A 22,595-nucleotide genomic window follows, 5' to 3' on the forward strand; every position below is an offset into this window, starting at 1 on the left:
TCGTGAAGAAAAATAAACTTCAGGCTTGTGTAGATTTTTGTGTTTGTTTTGTTTTATTCTTCTATGTCTATCAGGCAGGTAGCTCTTTTAAAAACTGGCAGAAAACCTCTTTACATTGTCACGACAAAATAACCATAAAAATCAATGGGGATCGCTTTATGATCATTCAACTAAATTTCCCTGTGATGCAAAGCTGTCTTCACATCATAATGTTGCAGGGGTCAAGTCAATGCAAATCTAATAAAACATTGGACCGGCATTAACCTCAGGGTCTCTGGTTTCAATTAGGATCAAAGTAGGGAATGATTAGAGGTCACCGCTCTTGCAAGCTCCCAGTCTTCCACTCTCGGCAGCATTTCTTTATCAGCTGTGACCAACCTCATGGAGCCCCAGTACATTTGCAGCCATCTCTCCCTAGCCAGGGCTGTGTACGAGCCCCTCTTGGATCCAGATTCAGGTGAGTTTGCTCATTATTCCTTAAACATTTCAGAGTCGGCTTTATGTTCCCCAGAACTTCACACCCTTGAGACCCTTAAACTGGTACAAAATAAAATTGAATTTTATTTTAAAAGAACACTCCTCTGTACACTTAGTTGAGGCCTGGGGTGGTACAAATCTGGAAACAGTATCAAGGGTGCCGATGGTGGTTAGTTTGATTTGTCATATCACGTAAGACTGAAAGGTAATGACACCCTCTTCTGTTTCCCATAAGGCATTAATATATCAGTGGTGATCATCATCATAACAGCAATTGTAATGATAATGGAAAAGTGAAGAGAAGGGAACGAGAACCAGCATTTATTGAGCTCTTATGTATCAGGCACTGTGCTAAGTGCTTTACAATAATTATTGCACTTAATCCTAGGGGAAGCACTGTTATCATTTGTAGTTAAAGATGAGGACACTGAATCTTGGAATGATTAAGTAAATTGTCTCAAATCATAGATGGTAGACAGCAGAGATGAGAAGTACACAAGTGGACACGATTCCCAAGGAAGAATCCCGTCAAAGGTTTGTTAAAAACCCTTTCCCTGTCCAGTCTCTCACTCTTCAGTGGTCATGGATCTAAATGTGATGTGGTGGGTCAGAGGATTGGCTCATGTCCTTAAAGAGAAGCAGGTATGGGGGAGCAATTTAAAGACACATGGGCCAGGGTCAAGGCCATCACTCTAACTTGAGTTCATAAACTGACTGAACTATTCTGCTGTTGTAGCTGAAACAATTATTACAAACTTCCCTTTCGGGTAACTTTTCACAGGTCCATGTACTCATTTCTTAGTTCATCTCTAAGCACCCTGACACCACGGACTCACACTTCTTTGTACACCTTAATGGCACCAAGCACTGTACCTTGCACAGAGACTCCTTTGCTGGTCCCTCTTTCTTCCAACTATTAGAGACTAAGTCCTTTCTTCTTCTTCTATGCCCTGGATTTTCTCATTCAGTCCCATGGCTTTAAACACCATCTGTCTGTTGTTGACCACCAAGTCTCAATCTCCATCTGCTCCTTTGTCATGACCATCTGTGCTTGGATCTCTAATAGACTCAATCTCAAATTAACACTGCTTGGGCAGAACTCTTCAGTCACCCCACCCCACCTCCAAACTTGCTTCTTCTCCAGTCTTCCCCATGCATCCAACAGCATCCCTATCCACTCAGTTACTAAAGCCAAAATTCTCTTCCTGTCATACCCTACATTAGCCAGTCCTATTGCCTAACCCTTCAAAATAATCCTAAATCTGCCAACTCCTCCCCCTTCCCATCAACCTTGTTTTCACCCTAGTCCACATCACGTCATAGCTTGCCTGGGTCCACTGCAGTTGACCTCCTAACTGAACCACTCCTTTAGTTCTTAACTTCTAAGCTAGTTTCCACTGCCAGCCAATGAGATAGACATTCTTAAAACATAAATTAGATCATGTAACTCCTCCATGAACACCCTCAAATGCCTTCCCCTTTCATGAAGAATAAAGTAAAAAATAATTCCCTGGGCCCTGGATAACTCTCAACTCTTCCTTGTGCCACCTTCCTTGCCCTGTGGGCTCTAACCATACTAGTTATCTTGATGCTAAAATAGGTGGTGCCTACTCCTGCCTCCAAGCATTGTATACCTTTTCTCTGTACCTAAAATGCTCTTCCTCCTGAGCCTCAACTAGCTGGCCCCTTCTTGTCATCCAGATCTTATCGCAAATGTAACTTCTTCAGGAAAGCTTTCCCTGACCATCATCTAAAGTTATATCCAGTCACTCTATTATGTCACTTGATTCAAAATTAAATCCTGCACAACACTTGCCATTATCTAATATTTTACTTGTTCATTGGTTCATTCATTGATTAATGTATGCCCCACCCCCACCCCACTCCCAAAGACTTAAGCTCCCTGAGAGGGTGGGCTTTGTCTGGCTTGTTCATGGTTCTATCTCCAGTAGGGTTTAGCACATGGAGGTGATCAAAAAACGTGTGCTGAATGAATAATGACTGAATCATTACTTGCATTTGATTATAAATATTTGTTTTTGCTCTTACTGCTTCTTCCACAGCTATCTCAGGATAATCATCACCTACTAGTTACCAGGTGCTACAGAAGGAACCAAAAAGGGATAAATTATCCATATACAAAAAAAAAAGACATCATTTATTTCACAACTACAAGCCAGAGATTGTGTTAGGAGACTTTTATAATCTCATGTAAACCTACTGTAATTTTATTTTATGGATGGGGAAGTAGAGACTTAGAAGGATTATGTGCATTTCCATACCTCTACTCCAACTACCAAAGTCTATTTAATCCCAAGCATAACTGAACTGCAGTTATAGAAACCAGACACCTTGGGTTTTTTTTCCTGGAATAGCTCTTATTTGAAATATTCAATGGGATGCTTAACATATATTAAAGTATTCAATTCCATTGCCAGTATATGCTGGCTGGTTGGTTTTAATTTATCCCTAAAATTACCTACAACTTTGAAATCGTCAAACGGTATAATGAAGTAAAAAAGGAAAATCAGTGTGCAGAAGTTCATTTTCTTTACCGTGGACTAAGAAAAAGGGAGATCATCTCCTTTTTTTTTTTTTTTTTGACAAAATAGTGTAGAGACACAGCATGGAAACAGGGTACCTATGCCTAGGAATCTTCCCCGCATCATCTCCTCTGAACTATTTCTACTTTGAACACTTGAAATCTTTCTTCTGCTGCTGAACACATTTGTTCCCTGCAGCCTAGATTTTTAACAATAATCTCCCAGGAACTCAGGGAAGAAGAGGGAATAGGGATGTCAGTAGGTATGGAAGCTATTTATAGTCAGATTTTTTTTGTTTTTTTTAATATGGGGTCCTTCATATAAAAAAGAAAAAAGAATTAAGTGCCCTCTTGATTTAAGTAAAATGGTCAGACTACAGCTTTAACCCAAAAGAGGCCTGTCACATGCTTACATGTTTACAAAAGTCAGCTTGGGGCTTGGGGCTGGAGCCGACTATGATGAAGCACAGATAAACCTTAAGACATCAGTTATTCCAGTCACTCTTCAGATGTTGTTAGGGCTCAAGATGCTGAGAGGGATTTTCCCAAAAAATAAACTACCTGTATTTGACATCTTTAAAAAGCTTTTAAAACTCAAATAAAGCCATTTTTATGTAGACAATTAAAACTTACTAAATATAAAAACAGATCATTTGTATTTCTTTCCTAACAATTACACATGCATTTTCTCATTGGGTTCTCCTAAGCATTTGGAAAATGGAGGGCAGGAGGCAAAATGTTAGGCCCATTTTAAAATTAAGTAGTCCATTCAAATATGTAGGTAGTTAGAATACATGGTAATTAAACTAAATCAGGAAAGAAAAGAAAACAAGTTTTAGTACAGGCATGACCTTTCAAATCATGGATAGAAGGGGGAAAAGAGAAGGGTCAAATCTTAGGCCAAACCAACAGTTAACATTATAATTTATGGTAAAAGACTTATGCTTTCCCCCTAAAATTAGGAACAAGACAAGTGGGTCTGCACTTACCACTTCTATTTACTATTATACTTCTATTAACTATTGTATTGGAGATTCTAGCTAAGGCAATTAGACAAGAAAGAGAAATAAAAGGCATGAGGTTGGAAAGAAAAAGGAAAACTATCTCCTTTCGCAGATGACGTGATCTTGAAAATAGAATATCCTAAGGAATCCACTAAAAAACTATTAGAACTAATGAATGATTTCAACAAAGTTGTAGGATACAATATCAATATTCAAAAATCAATTTTATTTCTTTACATTTGTGATGAACTATCCAAAAATAAAATCAAGAAAACTATTTCACTCACAATAGTTTAACAAGAATAAAATGGGAATAAATTTAACAAAAGAAGGATGACATTTATACTCTGAAAACCACACCAAAAAAAACTATTAAAAGTTAAAGAAGAACTAAAGAAATAGAGAAATATGCATTGTTCATGGACAAAAAAATCTTACCATTGTTAAGATGGCAATAGTCCCCAGACTGATCTGCAGTTTCAATGCAATCCTTATGAGAATCTCAGTTAACTTCTTTTTAAGATTAGAGAAGTTAATTCTAAGATTCATACAAAATTGTAAGTTCCCAGGATAACCAAAACAAACCTTAAAAAAAAAAAGAGGAAAGTAGGAAGACTCACACTTTCCAATTTTAAAACTTACTGCAAAGCAATGTAACACAAAACAGTATGGTATGGGCATAAGGATAGAAACACAGGTGGATGGAATAGAATTGAGAGCCCAGAAATTAACCCATATATCTATGGTCAGCTGATACTCAACAAGGGTGCCAAGTTTGTTCAATGAGGGAAAGATTAGTCTCTTCAGCAAATGGTACTGGGACAACTGGATAACCACATGCAAAAGAATGAATTTGGACCCCTACCTTGTACAAACACTACCTCAAAATGGATCAAAGACATAAATGTAAGAGTAAAAACTATAAAACTCTTAGAAGAAAACATAGGGGTAGAGCTATATGACCTTAAATTTAGCAAAGGAGTCATAGATATAAGACCAAAAACATCAACAAAATAGATAAATTGGACTTTATCAAAATTAAAAATGTTTGTGGTTTAAAGGAGACAGTCAAGAAAGTGAAACGACAACCCACTAAATGGTAGAAAACATTTGCAAGTCATGTCTTGAGTATATAAAGAACTTTTACAACTCAATAATAAAAAGACAAATATTATAATTTTAAAATGACCAAAGGATCTGAATAAACATTTCTCCAACACCATAGCACATACTATGGAATCTGCATCAGAGCTTGGGGTTGTCCTGGGAAATATGGGGAGGGGTCTAGGGCATGTTTATCAGATTTGCTAGCCAACTGCACCATCCACGGAAACAAAGATTCCACGGCTTTCTAGGTGCATGAGAAACAGTGACCATTTAAGGTTAGACTGTTCAAAAGAATGATAAAGCATCAGAAAGTCATTTTAAAAGCACGCCAATGCACAAACGTAATTGGGCATAGACTCTCCGCGACGCAACCTGTTCATATGCAGCTCGTAGAGTCAGTTCCAGATTCCCATAGGCCTAACCCAGGAGTGTCAGCCCCAGCCCCTTTCTCCTTTTACTGTTTTGGGGTGGGGGTGGGGGGAATCATTGCTATGAGCTCTACCATATCACAATATAAGGTTCCCATGTCTCCAAAGGTGGGGGGGAGGGGCACGTTAGCCTTGAAATATGACAGCACATTAAAAGAGCTGCATAAATTATTAAATATAAGCTGCAGTCCCTTTTGTTCTTCAACAATGTAAGCAGTTTTTACCTTGATGAAAAGTTTGCTAAAATAAAATCAACTGAAAGTGGCATAGAAGGAGTAGTCTATTGTTAACACATTGAACTATCCTTCCAAACTCAATGTGTTGTGAACTTGGAGGGCTGATAAGTGGATTGTATGATATACTCCAGTTCTGCCACTACCACCATCACACACGCCCAACTGTCTGCATCATCACAGGGTGGAATTCTCTCCCATTTCCTTCCCCTTCACTGGTCCGCTGCTATAGACCTCCCTGAACCTTGGCCCACCTTACCCCTCACCTCTATCTGGCACAGCCCCATTGGAGGGTCTCAGACAACAACCTCAACATGAAGGAAGGGGAAATAGACACACATAGCTGCAGCTGCTTTTTCTGCTATCAAGGCAGGCTGTCAGAGCATTTCCTGGCTCTGTGTGAGCCCAGCAAATATTAACCAATAACCCCAGCCTTGCCGACATCCTGTGAAAAAGAAAAAAATTGGGGGATATAGGATATCCTGCTTTTGTAAGAACTGAGAAGGCAGAAAACCTGGGATTTCCTCCAAATTGCAAATGAATCTTGCTCCATCCTCTGCAGACCCAAAGGTCCATCATTAGGCAGATGTGAACTTGGTAAAGGCTTACAAGATAAGGAATGGAAGAGAGAGAGCAGGGCATCTTCTGTAAGGAAGGGTGTGAGGGACCACTCGGGGATTGGGGTGAATGTTGAAAATTGCAGGGATGCAGATAAATGGGCTGAAAATTCTTGGAGCTCATGAGGTCCTAAGAGATGTTCAGAAAGGCGGGGAAGATCATTGAATCCAGTCTCCATCTACAAGTTTTAGGAAGGCTTGAAATGTGAGACTTCATCCCCCTAATATGTTATTCTTAGTCTGCTGACTCCCATTTTCCTGGCAGTGAAGAATCTTTTTTAAAAGCTTAACAGAGTAGAACATAAACTGGAAGACTCATTCTTCCATCCTAAACCTACTGGGGAGCAAGGAGCCCAGACAGTGAGCAAGGAGGCAAGTGTTGAGCCTCCAGGAGAACTCAGAGGCTGGGCCCAGTTGAGTCAGGACTTGGAGGTATCTCTAAGGACTTATATGAATCTCTGGGTCCTGCATTCTATGTTAAGGGTATGAATGCGTTTTAGTAAAGAATTATCATCAAAAGCAGAAGAAGGAAAACTGAGAGTTTAATAGCTACGAGTAAATTCTTATGAAAGAAATTGATCTTTATTTACTATAATACATCAATGATATCTTAGTGGAGAAAATTATTCCTCAAGAGATGGCCTGAAAGGGCTGAAAAGGAAGACCATGGAAAAGTAAAATGGCTATACTTATGAAAAGGACAAGCATTCAGAAGTTCGGGAGGAAATTATCCGAAAAGGAAAATGGAGAGCATTGAGATGCGGGGTGCCAGAACTGGGCAACTGCATTGGTGTGGATTCTCAGACAAAAGAGATGACCAGTGAGCATTCCCTTGAGGCAGGAATAGCTGGGGAATTTTAAGAATCAGGAGGTCAAAATTTCATTGTAGGAGGATGGCATCACTGTTTGGATCTCTCACCCCTCACTCCTCCTCCTCCATTTTTGCCATTAGACCAAACCTTCAGTAGAGTCTGCTGCATACACATTCCTTATACACAGACATACTTGGGAAAGAAGGATCCAGACAGTGTCCAGCAGTGCCCAGGACAAGGCAGAGAACCCGAGGTATGTAAAAGAGAGGAGACGGCGGATCAGTCTGGTCTAGAACTCACTCCAAAAACAGCTGGGAGAATTGAAAACCTTAAAGGATCCCTGAAGTCCCACATGTGTCAGAACAATTCCAGACAATCTTGACTTAAATCTTACAGAACTAAGTGACCCCAGCAAGCTGGAGGATATGGGAACATCCAGCAGCTAATGTGGGGGTTTTCCATGCTGAAAGGAATCCGCAGCTCCACCCTAAACAGGCTCACCTGGGGAAGCAACCTCATTGTTTAGGTGGGAAGATGTTCCACATCCCAAATAAGCTCCCCATAGAACTTTAACTTCCAGAATTTGGGGATTACTTATGCTGCTGGATGTGTGTAATGCACCCAGCACCCTTCATCCTGGTAATCTTACATCTATACTAAATTTAAGTTAGCTAGGATAAAAATTTTCCTACATGTATCATAATACACTACTATATCCCCAACATCCTACTTGGTAGGGGCTCCATATATATTTGTTGAATAAAATTAAGTCCCTTCAAAAAAATGCAAAGGGTTAGAGGCCATGACTCTCTTGCGGATTCTAACTAGCTGTGTGGCCTTGGGCAAGCCACTCTAATTTCCATTTTAGAGAAGGAGAGACTTGGATGGGATCATCAATTATCACTTCTGCAACTCTAACATTCCATGTTTGTATATTCCAGAACTATGCAAGGGGCCACACAGCACAAGGCAGATTAGCATCAAGGACAGTGCTGGTGCAAGTTTCCCCAAGGCAGAGGGGGAGGCCCACAACCTTCGGGAGAGGGGATCTAACTTATGTACGTGTGACAGTCTGACCCTTTCTTCACTTCTCCCAGCAACAACCTCAATGCTTTATAAAGGACGAACATGGAGCAGGGAAGCAGTAGGTCAGAGAAAGAAACGGGCTAGTTCCATGTATCACTAAAGCAAAGCAGATGACCTCAGCAGAACATGAATAGAAATCGTGGTATTAGAAAAGAAGAAAACCCAAGTGAATCAATGGCTTCCACAGGCCAGGCTTTCACCTGACAGAAGAATCCTAGGTACGCAGAAGAAGCCTAAGCATGCAACCCAGCTTCACAATGCCAGCTGCCCCACGTCAGCTGGCTGTGATGGGGAGACTACTAATGCCAGCACACTGAAGATGCAGCATGCTCCCTGAGGACCCACATCATTTCAGCAGCTGCAGGAACTTGTGGAGGTGTCGCTCCTCTTAGGGGAGGCTCCATTGAGAGAAATAAATACATTTTTGACAACAGGAACAAAGCAGTGAATTCTAAGTCAAAAATAATAATAATAATGATCAAGCCCAGATGAATTTCCTGAAAAAAATAATTAACTACAAATCAGGTGTCCAGACACAGGCTTGGGAATGGAACCTGTTTCCCTTCATTTCCTTCCAGGGTCAAGGCCAGAGAGGATGGTGAAGAAGGGATCCACCAGGGCAGTAGAGAGAGCCTGCTCATCTGAACCAGCAGCTAGCTTTGTGAATTTCCCCCAACACAACAAAACACATGTCCCCATGGTGGGGGAGGAGGGCAATACCTCCCAGTCCTGCTCACTGGCACACCCCTGCCTCCAGGAAGCTACCCAGATTTCTCCCTGTTCTGTTCCAAGTCACTTACACTCTTATAGAGTTCCCTGGATGTCAATACTTACTTCCTCCTACATGGTGGAGGAAGCAGTGCCATTTACACATCTTACACAGCAATGCCATTGTTTCTTTTTTCCTGTTTTCTGTCCCAAGACTCCACCCCTACCCCACCTCTTCAAAGAGAGAGTGTTTCATTTATCCCCATGCCTACTACACTGTCTAGCATATAGTAGTTACCCAACAGATGTTTGTGGAAGGCAGAGAAGGAAGGAAAGAAAGAAGGAAAGGAGGAAGAGGGAAATATGTTAAGATAACTTATGGGGAGATATCAATGAATGCTGGTGAATTAATCTGGTGGACAATGGTGGAGATTTTACATGTCATAGCTGATTCTCTGGGGATGAGCTTTTGATTCACCTCAAAATCAAATACTACGTGGCTCAGCAGGCAGAGTTCTTGCCTGCCATGCCAGAGACCCGGCTTCAATTCCCCATGCCTGCCTGTGAAAAAAAAAAAAAAATCAAATCAAATCAAATACTACAGACAATCATTCAGTGCACTTATGCCCAGGTCAGTTGACGGCAAGAAATTAAAATCCTAGGATCGGATCACTGCACCATGAGGTGGTCTCCATTGAAATGAATAAAGCCTAAACTACTAAAACTGCCTCTCCTAGTATGTAAAACCAAACAAACCAGGATTTGAACAGGACAAAATGCAATTCACACTGCAGATGGAAGCACAGTCAGGAAACTTCAGGATGAAGACAGACTGCAAAGAAACTAAAGAACTGAAGGACCCCCCTCTCAGAGTACCTTCACCTCAGCTTGCTACCCTTTTCATATGTCTAGAAGTTGCCTCTTCCCCTAGGGCTCATGCTCTGAAGAGGCAGAGGTAACCACCCCATCCCTGCACTCAAGTTTGCTGACAGGACCCACAGAGCAAGACTGTTTCATACGTTAAAAGTCATCAGAAAACAGACTAAGGACTTATCCTCCACCTGCCACTGCACTGACAAGTGGGATTCCCTCAGGCCTCCGTCTGCTGGCAGGAACCTTCTGTGAAGCAACTTCTGAAGACAGCTTCCTCCAGAGAAAGTCTGTAGGAGCTACTACCTCGTTTTGGTTGCATGGCTGGAAGAAAACGCAGGCAGCTTAGAGGCTGCCTCCCACATCTCTCATTGCTGTGTTCCCACAGAAGAGCCATCTGCCCTGGGTTATGCCACAGAACCCCTGTGCGTCCCATCACACCAGTATATCTCAAACAGCGAAAAGTTCCTTGGAAAGAGCTGTGACTCTTCTTTCAAAACCAGCAATAGATTTTAAAAACCTCGCATGATCTTCCAACCACGAGTGAACTTTTGAGGGCAATGGAAATAAGCATAGGAAATCAGGGCCATGGGAGAACATTCAAAACAGCGTCTGAAATTATAGAACCAAGGTGGGGGAGAGGGCAATACTCCCCAGTAAAAAGTGCACCAGGACCCAGTCTCAGTCGGACAACCACAACTTGAAATCTCTCCTGGTAGCTCATCTTACCCTCAGAGGCTCCCTCACCTGTGCCATGAGGATTTGTGCTGGGCTTGAGAGTTCATGTCCCATCTGTCTCTTGATGATCTTTTAACTAGAGGATATTTGGCTTTGAAACAACTGATATTTTGTTGAAGGTGTTGAAGGTGTCCAAAATGGTAGCTTTTTGGTAGAATTTTTGATAGACTTTGTGGCAGCTGTCTTCAGTTGCTAGAAAAGTTTCAGAGCCTTGGGATCTATTCCAGCTCCCTGACTTACTAGTTATGTCATTTAATGGCTTTTCATTCATTCATTAAACCTAAAATATTAATTACTTATACTATGTCAGGTACTGAGTAAGGCCTTGGAAGTATTGAATAAACTCCTCCCAAACTATGAATTATTCACAGTGTCTCAGCGTCTTCCATTTACTGTCAGAATTCAGGGATTGCTATCTAACTAATTTACCCATCTTTTTTTTTTCTCCAAAATTATACACATTATGGCATATAATTACATCAGTGAGGACACATCCAGGTACTAGTAACAGAAAACACACAAATCAACCAGTTTAAACAACAATGGCACTGACTGGCTCACAAAGCTGGAAGTCTAAAGAAAGAGCAGGCTTTGGGGTGCTCTTCTTACCTCCCTGTTTTGTAGGATCTTCTTTTTTAGGCTCCGTCCCCTCTTGACCACAGGGTAGTTCTGTTAACCACTGGGATCACATGTTTCCTCGTTCACTTCCAGAGGGTAAGAAAGAAGATTGTTTCCAAAGACTCTCCAGAAGAAGGGGGAAGTGCTTTCACAGAGACCACCAGCAAGCCTCTCTGTGCTCATGCTGAAGCAATTTCTGGCAAGAAGGGTCATCCTTCAACTAATCAGTGTCACTTCTAGAACAGTGAGCAGAGCCTACCACCCCTGAGAGCAGTGGCCAGGTGCATGACTGTGCAAAATCGTGTTCTGTTTGGAAGGTGGAAGGGCAGAATTGATACTGGGTAGGCAACCAAGGAGATCTATTCTAATGATTTAAATAAAGAGAAGTACCCACTGTTTTCCCTATTTTAGAGGGGAGAAATAAAATAGATATTAGTTTTGCTTATGAAATGCAACTTTGAGAAACTTCTACTTTCCCCTTCCAGCTTTCACTGAAAAGCATCCTGAAACAACTTAACCAAAGTCTGGACCTGGCTATAATGAAGTAGGTATATGGGTGCAGGGTATGGGCCCGTGGGCGTGTGCTCCTTTCCTTGTTACCTTAGAGGTAGCCATAACCCGGAAATAAGAAGGTCTTAGGCCTTCATTGAAGATCATTTTACTAACTCTTTTTACAAGCCAGAGGAAAGGCTTACTCTTTTTCCTTTTTTAGGCTTCTCACCAACTTAAATTTACAAAGCTTTATCCTCTTGGGAGAGAGAAATAAAACGTGAAGGTCAGATAACTAATGTTGTATTCCTTATCATGTATTTCCAGTCGGTTCTCTGGAATCGTTATAAGTAATTAGAGAGTGTCATTCATTCTCTTCTTTCCTCTCTATGTCCATAAATTTTTGTCCATGAAATGACAAGCCACGCAAGGCTGTTTCAAACCATTTTAGCTTTTACTTTTGCATCAGATAAAGCAAAATATATAAATTCTTCCCTAATGATTCTGTTGTCTTTCCAAGTTACCAAAACCTAGTCTCAAAACTCGATATCTCAAGTACATTACTAGGATCATTATTTATTGTTTTGTTTTGTTTTTGATTAAATTTATCACCCCAGTAAAACTTGAAATGCTCCAAAGAGACTCCTATTTTATTATTGATCAACCCTAAACGATTTTTACATTTGGTTAGACATAATCTGGTTTAGTCATTTGTGGATAGGCATCCTGTCAGTATCTCTAATCAGTCTTGTAATCAACACTAATTCCTTTTACTTGAACTAAACCACCATCCCCTCTGCAAGCCTTCTGGTAGATGACAGGGAATAATAACATGCTTGTGCTTTCCAGGTACTTGTGTCTTTACACTGACATTTTGCAATCAGGGCCCAGTAGATCAATCAGAATATTCATATCTTATAATTGCAGGCATAATTAAAGTATAGGGTCTTTTCGAAGAAAACAAGTAATTGTCTTTCACAGAGAAACTAAAATGGGGCCCCTAAGTGCTTGCCTGCCATTAGCTCCAATCCCTATAACACACTGTATTTGCTCAGGGCTAAATTGTTGGCTGATAAATTGCCCAAAACAAAAGATAAAATTCCTTTTCAAAGACTTCTCTATCACACCGAGTCCCTTACGGCTCAGCAAATTAACAATCTAGACTTTCACCCTGACAGCCCAGGTGAAAATGTGTTTGGCTGTCTCTGTGGTTGTCTGTGTGGGATAAAGCACCAGAAGCATTTCCATTCTTCCTTTTGTAACTTTCAAGTCACTTGAGGAAGGCTGTGATTAAAAGCGTGTGATACTTGATCCACCTTTGAATTCTTGTCACATCTGACTAGCCCCATAATTATTGCAGATAGGCAGATAAACTTTATACTCCTTCTCCAACCCAATTACTTAGTTGTGTTCTCTGTCCCATTCGGCTTTCCAAGAGGTTATCATGACAAGTTCCCTTGTTCATTTCAATCAACCTCAACCTTACAAATGTATTCAGCATTTGCAACGCCAGCGCCTGGGTGTCATCTGAAGTAGAAAGATAATTATAGGTGGAAATAGGGAACTTACCTCTCACCATCAGCATCTTTGTTGATCAAGCCGTGTACACGTGTGGATGCCCAGTTATGCAAAGCACTACGAGAATCATATAAAACCAGCAGCACAAAACACGGGGCTGTACTCAAAATTCCGCTTGCAAAAAAATATGTGAAAAAGGAAGACGCTAGTTTTTAAATCAAATTATAGTAGGCTGTTAGTGTTTTTTTTCTTGACTGTTGCATGTTTTAGGTTAATTTCAAGGTTTGAAATAATTAGAGAGTAAAGAGAATTAGAAGTTCCTCACCAAATAAGAAATAGAAGCAAACTGCCCCGAGTTGGAGCTCATCAGCCCCGATTCTCATCTCTGAGTCCTGGAAAAGGAAGTTTCAACCCTTAACAGGCCAGACTTCAGGAGTATGTTAGGATGACGCAGGTGACTTGCTGCTCCCTCTTCCTGGTTTTCTGTCACAGCTTGTGACTTGAAATAAAAGAAAGAGCTTTCCATGGGCTGCACCATGCCTTCTCTGGGTTCAGGGTCTGGAATGATGCTCATGTCCAGTATTAAAAGGAAATCGGGCAGGAGGATGCTCCCAGGACCCGCCCAGCATGCCCCATCTGCAGTTTCTCCTTCCTCCCAAAGGGCACGACTTTGTATGGCTCTCTCTTAAAAATAGTTTCCGAGATGAGACCCTGGAATTTTAGCTCGCATCAAAACATAATGGATGTGGCAATTTTGTCAAGACATTATTTCTGCTCCTGAGATGTTCACAGGTTTTGCCTGTTCTTGTCATTCAGAAGTGACTGGAGAGATTTGGGGGTGGGGGTGGGGGAAGGTGCTTTAGGGCACACACCAAATGAGATTTTTTTTTCTTTTTAATTCTCCAATGGAAATTTGAATGTTTCGGGTTGCTAGAGTAGGGGGGCAGATAGCTAGTGAATGAGAAAAGGTGGGAGTCTGGGTTCAGAGATCGAATGGCAGCCAAGGATGGCAGGACGAAAGGAGGCAAGGAGAAGGTACAGCTACTGCCCCAAAATAGACTCGGGGGCTAAATTTGAGCTCAGTAGATGGGACATGACCCAGAAAATCTGAAAAGCAGTCTAAGTTGTTTTCTTAAGCCCATTTATTCTCCTTTGACACTGCTGATTTCACACCAAGGCTGCCCAGGTGCTGTGTTCTCCCACATCCCAACAAGGTCCTACTCAGCTGTCCTTCTCCAGGCAGCCAGGAGGCACAGCTCAGCCCTTGTTCCATAAGGCTTTGTTGAGGCACAGCTTAGCAGTCTTGAGAAACTTCTTGCCATAACAAATTGATGCCACCCTTACAGGATTTGCACAGAGGAGGCAAAGCAGACCAAAATGCATATTAACATACATAACAGAGACAAACCTAAGTAATAATAGTAAGCCAAATGTATGCATTGTGCAACCTTGATTAACTAGAAATGTCAATTAATAGAGCTGAACTGCCTCTTAAGCTAAATTAACAAATCATACAAAAATCACGTCAGAGAATTTCCCTTTTTGCACCAATTTTAAAAAAATAATAATTTCAAGGTATGATCTAGGGGAGTAGTTTTACACCTTGGTTGTATATTGGAACCAATTTAGGATTTTTTAATACTGATGTGCAAGCTCCAGCTCAGACCAATTAAATCAGATTCTAGACTTAGTTTCTAAAGCCCCCCAGGTGATTCTAATGTGCAGCCAGATTTGAGAACATTGACCTAGAAGAAGTATAGATTAAATCCAAGCTCCTGCACCTTCCCTATTGCCTGCACAGAAAGAATTTATTTCTACAAAGGTCACTCTATAGGAATTCACCATGAAAGAAGTTAAAATTACTCTGCTTTATTCAGATGGGAAAATGGACTAATTGAAGTGAGGGCATCAGACCTTGTGAAGTGAGATGTATATAAAAACACCGGCTTGGGCATCAGACCTTGTGGGTTCTCACACCTTGTCTGCTACCACCCACTCTTACTCGTGGGCCCTATACTTGCACGCAAAAAACTCCAACCCAGAGGTCCCATAGAACTATGACTCAATTTCAATTCCTGGAGTTTTGAAATTCTGATTTTAGAACAATATAATGATGGTTAAAAGGGGAAAATGGATATTTGCTCTATCTCTTAGGTTAGCACAAAAATTCAACTAATCAGGATAACATTTTAAAATACACATTTAAAATCACAAAGTATGCTATGGTTTCATTTTTACCAATACTCATGCACTTACACAAAGAAAAGAAATGCTGATATGGGATATATAAAAAAACAGTAATATTAATATATTCGGATAATGGGGTCATCAGGATTTGTATTTTCTTTTTTATTATTTGTAGTCTCTGGTCTTTGTATAATAGAAAATATCACTCTGATAGGAAAAAAGAGTTTATAAAAAATCACTTAATTAGAACATAATATCCCATAATAATTTTTAATGTCAATATTCTGAATATAAACATACACTTTAGTGATGGGGCAAGGAGAGCATGGATTTTTGAAGAGGTTGAAGTAACTGGAGATATATGTGGCTATTATGAAAGATTTCAAATCAATCAAACTTTACAGAGTTAGCCAGTTGGAAATATACAAAGACATCCTTTTGGTGTCAAGGAACTTGCACACTGCTTGAGGAAAGAAAGGGGAGATGTGTGAAAAGTTCTCAGTACAAATGCCAAAACTGACAGAAGAGAACACAAGAGTTTTGACCATGCAGTTCCTGATTAATTACCAAGTGAGCATTAGAGAAAAGGAGTGCTGTGAGCTCTGAGGAGGAAGCATAAGTCACTACTAGGAGATATCTGAGCCCATTAGGATGATGGCAGCCAACAGCAGGCCTGAGGAGAGAGCATAATTGATAATCTCCTAATGTGCAGTAAGGCCAAAAGTCTTCACATTTCATTTCCCAACTCCCAAAGGGGCAGAATTCCCACACACTCCTTCTCACAATTCTCACAGGGACCGTTGTCTACTTTCACCTGCTCTCTATAGAACAGAATGGCAGCACCGCTCGGGCTGAGAAAGTTCTACAGGTCTCTGATGAAGACATCTTCATGGCCGACAATGACAGAGACTCTGCTGGAACCTACTGTGGAGTTGAGCTCCCCAGAGGACACTGCTTAAGTCCTGAATTTGGCTGCATTCCTTAAATAGTGTCCTCTTTCTGTTACGGGACATTTTAACAGCCCATTCTTAACAATGCCTAGCTACAAGAATCCTGTCTTGAGGAACAATAGGCAGAGCCTGGGCTCCCCTGGGACTCTTAGCTCAGGCCCAGGAAAGTTTGTTTCAGTGCATTTCACTGCTGGGTCTCATTTTCAGCTGACAAGGACAGCTCCATGAGCTACCATACTTGCCCTTGGGATTCCTGGGTTCCGTACCCTGCAGATACATAGAGCTAAGGCAAGAGTGGCTCAGAAGGGCATCTTGGCTAAAGGAAAAAAAAAATCTCCTAAAGCTTTAGTTTTGGCTCCAAACTATGGATTGGTCCAAGAGGACCGAGATTTTCCTAATTAAAACCTCTGAAAAGCCTGCATTTCAAGAACAGCTCTCTGGAGGAAATGCTATCTTAGCATTATGCCTAACAGGGGACACAAAATTGAGCTGCAGACATCTGATCCTTCCTCCTAATTAGCAGGATAACAACAAAAAAGAAATGTCAAGGACTTTCTAATAAATGGGGTTTTACCTATACGTTTCTTCCCTATTGGAAAAAATGATTTAATTCCAGTTATTTGGCATCAAGTATTTTTAAAATGTATTTTTTTCTGAACTCAACCGACTTTGCCCTCTTTTTATTCTAAAGAGACCAAAACTTATGTGTGTATGTGTGGTCTCAAACTGGAAAACTGAGAACATCTTTTGAATAGCAGATCAGAAACACCACGTACCAAGAGCATAAATGACAAGATTCATGAGATATTTGGCTAAAATTCAGATACAAGTAGTATCATTTATCATACGAAGGAAGAAACTAGTTACATTTGAAGCACATGATGAGAGAATCATTACCGGCTCACCGGCTCCTTCACAAGTGACCAATGGGATATAATTCCATTATATACAGAGAACTCTCAAGTTCACCCTTCCCTTATTTTAGATCATGCCTTGGCCACTTACTGGCTATATAGCTCTGACTTGAGCCTTAGATTTTTTATTCCCCGTACCTGTCTTGTCCACGTGCCTTTAAAAATGTCACCTTCTCACCCACAGTCCTGCTGAATAAGCAGCTGGCTACTTCTTGACCTTCAGTTCCATGAATACCTTCCCATATTAAGAAAAAGTTAAAATTCCTGATTTTTTGCTCTTTGTTTTGTTTTAGGTTTGTGTTTTAGCTAATCTGTTTCTGTTGCCTGTTATCAAACAAAACCTAAGACAAGGCTCCAGAATCAGTCAGATCAGCGACTTTGAACAAATAATTTAACTTTTCTGTGCCTCTGTACCCTCAACCATGAAATAGGAAAAAAAAATTCTAAATATGAAATATAACAAAGTCTTGAATAGTGACAGACTTAATACTCTGTAATTGGCAGTGAGAACAGCATGAGGCTGTATGTCCTCCGGCTGTAACAGAGTCCTAAAATGAGAATTGAGGAGAGAATAAACATCCCCTTTCTGAGAAGGTCACACTTTGAGTAACTCCAACCCTGAATTCAAAATTAAGGTAAAAGACTCTTGGGCAGCACAGAGTGGTTCTGCAGGCTCTGACTTGGAAATCTGTTCTCATGATTCAATAAAACCATAACATTTGAAACCTTATAATGCTAAGAAAAATAGAGAATGAATTAGTTATAGATTTACTTGGAAGTCTTCACAAGAGTAAAGCAAGAATTATCTGCTAATATATAACTCCAATCTTCTAGGAGCATATGTATATATTCTCTTAAAAGTCTTGCTGGTTGTAGAAGTAAAAAACAGGGAAAAAATGGGTAATATGTAGACCGAGTGAATGATAAATTCACAACACTCATATATAAGATTTTATTCTTTAAGTTACACTGACATCTGGTGGCCTTTGGTGTTAGAAAAGAAATATTTTCCATTTCTACAATCTGAAGCATACGTATAATCAAAACACTTCTTTACATTTTCTTTGGAATTGAAAGAAAATGAAACCAAAGGTGGCATAAAATTGTTAAAAAAGTAATAAGGAAAAACAATAAGAGCACCTTTATGAATATTTTTTTAATTTGATAAACAAAAGAATAAAGCATGATTTTCCTCTTCCTTAGCTAAACTTCTTAAGGGCAGATGGAATAGTTTCCTCCAGAGTGGAATTTTTCAAATAGATTTTTAAAAGAAGAGGAAGAAAAATTTTTGTAAAAGTCACAGCTGGGCTTCCACCCAGGAGGTATCTCCCCTTCTATAATTTAAAGACGGTGTTGAACATTTATTAGCATTTTTATAGGTAGTTCTTTCTGAGGTAGATTAGGAGAAAGTAGATATTCATCACCTATCTCTGAAAAATATTATTATTAAGTATGTCACCAAGATTAAATAAATAAAATAGATAATAAAAAAAGATAAATTGCGTAATATAATGCTTCCTCCTTGTTTGTAAGAATAAATTTAAATTATAAGCAACGGTGCTTTGTTATTTAACTGTGATAACAACTGTAACCCATGAGGATAAGGGGGCTCTGATAAAAATTCCCCTTTTCCTATTTCAACAAGGTTCCAACATTTTTTATATAAAATATGCTAACGTAAGCACTAGATTTACTACAGCAATATTTATACTTGCTTATACTTTCATATTGATACCAAACAACTTGAAAGTGTTACTGCAATTATTTTAAAAGATACAAAATCAGTCTTCAAATTTGCCACACGTTCTAGGAAAAATTTTATTCTCAAGTTAAAAAAAAGTGTAAATGTGATCATCCTTCTCTTCCTCATTGCTACCAGTCCCACTGATTGTTCAGATACTAAGCAAAATGCTTTTCTAGATGATCTAATTTTATGCTCTTGATACTCTAGAAGTTAGATATATTCAAGATTCCTATTTCACAGATAAATAAGTAAAATCTCAAAGAAGTAGAACAAGTGGTCCAACATTTACTCTCCAGCCTTAGTGGAAAAGGCAGTTCCCTAAACTGGCCCTGCTATGGCCTCCAGGGTTTGGGACATGCTGTTTTCTCTTTCCTAGAGACTCTTCTTTTCACTCCTTACCTTCTGTCTCCTGGTTAACCTCTACTCATTCTATAGATCTTACAGAGCTTGCTTTCTCCAAGAAACTTTCCTGAATGCACTGCTCAGCAACTCTCCTCCCCTGCCCCAGGCTAGCGAATGTGCGAGCTGTGGCTTCTGCTGGAGGCTGGTCCCAGTGCCTCCTGCTTCACCGTCAGGTCAGCACTGGGGTGGCATGGCCTGGTCACCTCTCAGTTGTTCTCACTAGACAGCAAACCCTGTGAGGGTGAGGCCTGTCTGACTGGTTCACCATCACCATCACAGAGGCCAACATGGCACCTAGTAGACATTTCAGGATGAACAAAAACTATAAGTTACAAAGCCAAAGGCATTCACCTTTTCCCTGCCACTTCATAATAGTACTAATGATAGTTTGTATTTAAATTGCTTATTACCTTTTAAACTTGATTCTAACTTGACCCAAGACACTTTACAGGCACAACTTTCAAAGACAACAGACACGGTAGGAAATTTCATTACAAGGGAAATGGCAAGAAACAGTGAGCCAAATCAAATTCTGCAGAAGTCTGTGTGCTGGTTTAAAAGGAAGTATGCCCCCTAGAAAAGCCATGTTTTAATCAAAATCCCATTTCATAAAGGTAGAATAGTCCCTATTCAATACTGTATGTTTGAAACTATAATCAGATCATCTCCCTGGATGATGTGATTTAGTCAAGAATGGTTGTTAAACTGGATTAGGTGACGACATGTCTCCACCCATTTGGGTAGGTCTTGATTGGTTTATTGGAGTCCTATAAAAGAGGAAACATTTTGGAGAATGAGAGATTTGGAGAGAGCAGAGAATGCTGCAGCACCATGAAGCAGAGAGTCCACAAGTCAGTGACCTTTGGAGATGAAGAAGGAAAACGCCTCCCAGGGAGCTTCATGAAACCAGAAGCCAGGAGAGAAAGCTGGCAGACAATGCCGTGTTCACCATGTGTCCTTCCAGATGAGAGAGAAGCCCTGACTGTGTTTGCTGTGTGCCTTCCCACTTAAGAGTGAAACCCTGAACTTCATTAGCCTTCTTGAATCAAGGTAACTTTCCCTGGATGCCTGTGATTGGACATTTCTACAGAGTTGTTTAATTGGGACATTTTCTCGGTCTTAGAACTGTAAACTAGCAACTTATTAAATTTCCCTTTTTAAAAGCCATTCTGTTTCAGGTATATTGCATTCCAGCAGCTAGCAAACTAGAACAGTCTGGCTTTGGAGCAGGGACATGGACTGCCAGAGCCAATCAAGGGCCCATTCTGGGTGGGAAAGCGGTTCTGGGACCAGAGAAGCACATATTTCTTTCTTGAAGCACCCAAACTCCCATTTGTTGGTTTAAGTTCATGTATACTATAGTCGCAATTGAGAGCACAGCAATAATAACTGGCCTTAAGAGGTGATCCCCTAACCCAGATATCTTGCATTATGTTAAAAAAAGAGGGATTTCCTTTTTAAAAAAAAAAATAAAGATCTTAAAGAACCCACCAGTCAACATTTGAAGCTGGAATCAACCTACTCTGCCTGTATTTAGGGCCAGCCCTGGATCCGGCCATCAGTATTATAAGGCGAGATGTGTGCAGGGACACGCAATGAGCCAGGATGGTGAAAGCCTGCCCCTAAATTGCGTCCTTCTTCCCTTACCACAACCACCTGTTTTGCTCCTGGAAAGCCAGGTTGGGGGTTGATGCCCCTGGGGCCTCCTACTGCCCCTTACCTCCCAGTGAGGGTCAAGTCCTTTGGGCTGCCACAATTTCTGAAGAAATGACCAGGGACCCACTGGCAAGAGACGAAACAACCCACCTGACTTTTCCATAAAGTATACAGGACTGAAGAAGAAGGCATTTATTTATTGGCCCCTCCAGGATAGAAGAGCTGATCATATGTGAACCTGCAAATTGCTCCTGCAAATAGAGAAAAGTTTTGTACAATTCTCTACTATATTATTTTTTAATACAATCTCCACTTCACCAGCGGGCTTTACTACCCAACAGCAGAGTCATGATCATTACTAGTTGAGAGGTGAAGAAACAAACATTAACTTTAAGTAATAAAACTTGTTGAAGGATTTCTGGAAGAAAGAGTGAAGAAGGGCATAGAAAACTATCCAGAGTCTGTCCTCTGTATCAGGAGGCTCCATTTCCTAATTTGATGCCGCAAATCATCAGCTTGCCTTTAAGCTGGCTACTCTCTAGTAGTTAACTGAGATGCCTGGAGTGGGAAATAAATGTCATGGGGGTGGGGTGGGAGTGGGGGGGGGGAGGAGGACAGCCCTTTCTCCTAGGCTGCCCATGGGTCACAGCACTCTTTCCTACTCAGTCTGCCAGCTCCATAGAAATTTTTTCAACCCCACACTTCAGGCACCCACTAATGGAATAGTGTTAATGGGCAAGTTATCATTCTTAGAATGTATCATTGACAGGGAAGCTTCCAAATTTAAGAGTGCAGAGATTCTACAATTCTATCAAATTCCAAAAAAGGAAACAGGTGGTCTACTGCTTAAAAAAAAAAAAGAGGTCAGGCAGCTTTTTGTGAAAGTTGCTCCCTGCTGCCATTTTCCATATGTATAAAAATGCCCAGAGGACCCTGGGTTAAAACAGTTGAAACTCAGGTTGAATATAATGTGGAATATCTGAAACATCCAAGAAATAATACTCTGAATGAAGCCAGAGGGAAGGTCAAGGAAATTCCCTGGAGACTTCTAAAAATAGGGAACCATCTGCCTGACTTGCTTTCAACCTTCACCTGCACAAGGGAAGGGGCTGGACCCGGTGATTGCTCAAGATTCCTTCAAAAACCTACGCTCTGGGGAGAACAGGTGCCCTTTACAGAGTATACAGGCTTCTGGAACACTTCCTGCAGAATCTGATGAGTATTTTAAGAACTGCAGCAAAGAGCTGAGAAAAATGTGTTGACATCGCCTGTCAAAAAAATCCAGTTTTAAGAAAAAAGAAAAAAAAAAAAAAAAAAGCTGGTGCCTTTTTGAGTAGATTCCATGTACTTGCTTTCCAAAGTTTTCTGAAAACTTGCAAAAATGTGGAACATGCATAAGTAGTTTCCACCCACTCCTGTGGCTCATTTATCTCTGTAAGCAGCAGGACTCATCACATAGGTCAGGAACCTTACTCGCATCACAAAGGATTCTTGC

The 22,595-nt window shown here is 40.5% G+C and overlaps 1 protein-coding gene across 1 annotated transcript in view; it reads right to left on the reverse strand.

Moving 5' to 3' along the window:
• PTPRN2 (protein tyrosine phosphatase receptor type N2) overlaps positions 1-22,595 on the reverse strand; it is a 1,272,212-nt gene that overhangs the window by 1,026,389 nt on the left and 223,228 nt on the right. The gene's annotated exons all lie outside the window — the stretch shown is intronic.

This window comes from Tamandua tetradactyla, chromosome 1 (assembly GCF_023851605.1).
Source record: "Tamandua tetradactyla isolate mTamTet1 chromosome 1, mTamTet1.pri, whole genome shotgun sequence".
Taxonomy (NCBI): Eukaryota; Metazoa; Chordata; class Mammalia; order Pilosa; family Myrmecophagidae; genus Tamandua; species Tamandua tetradactyla.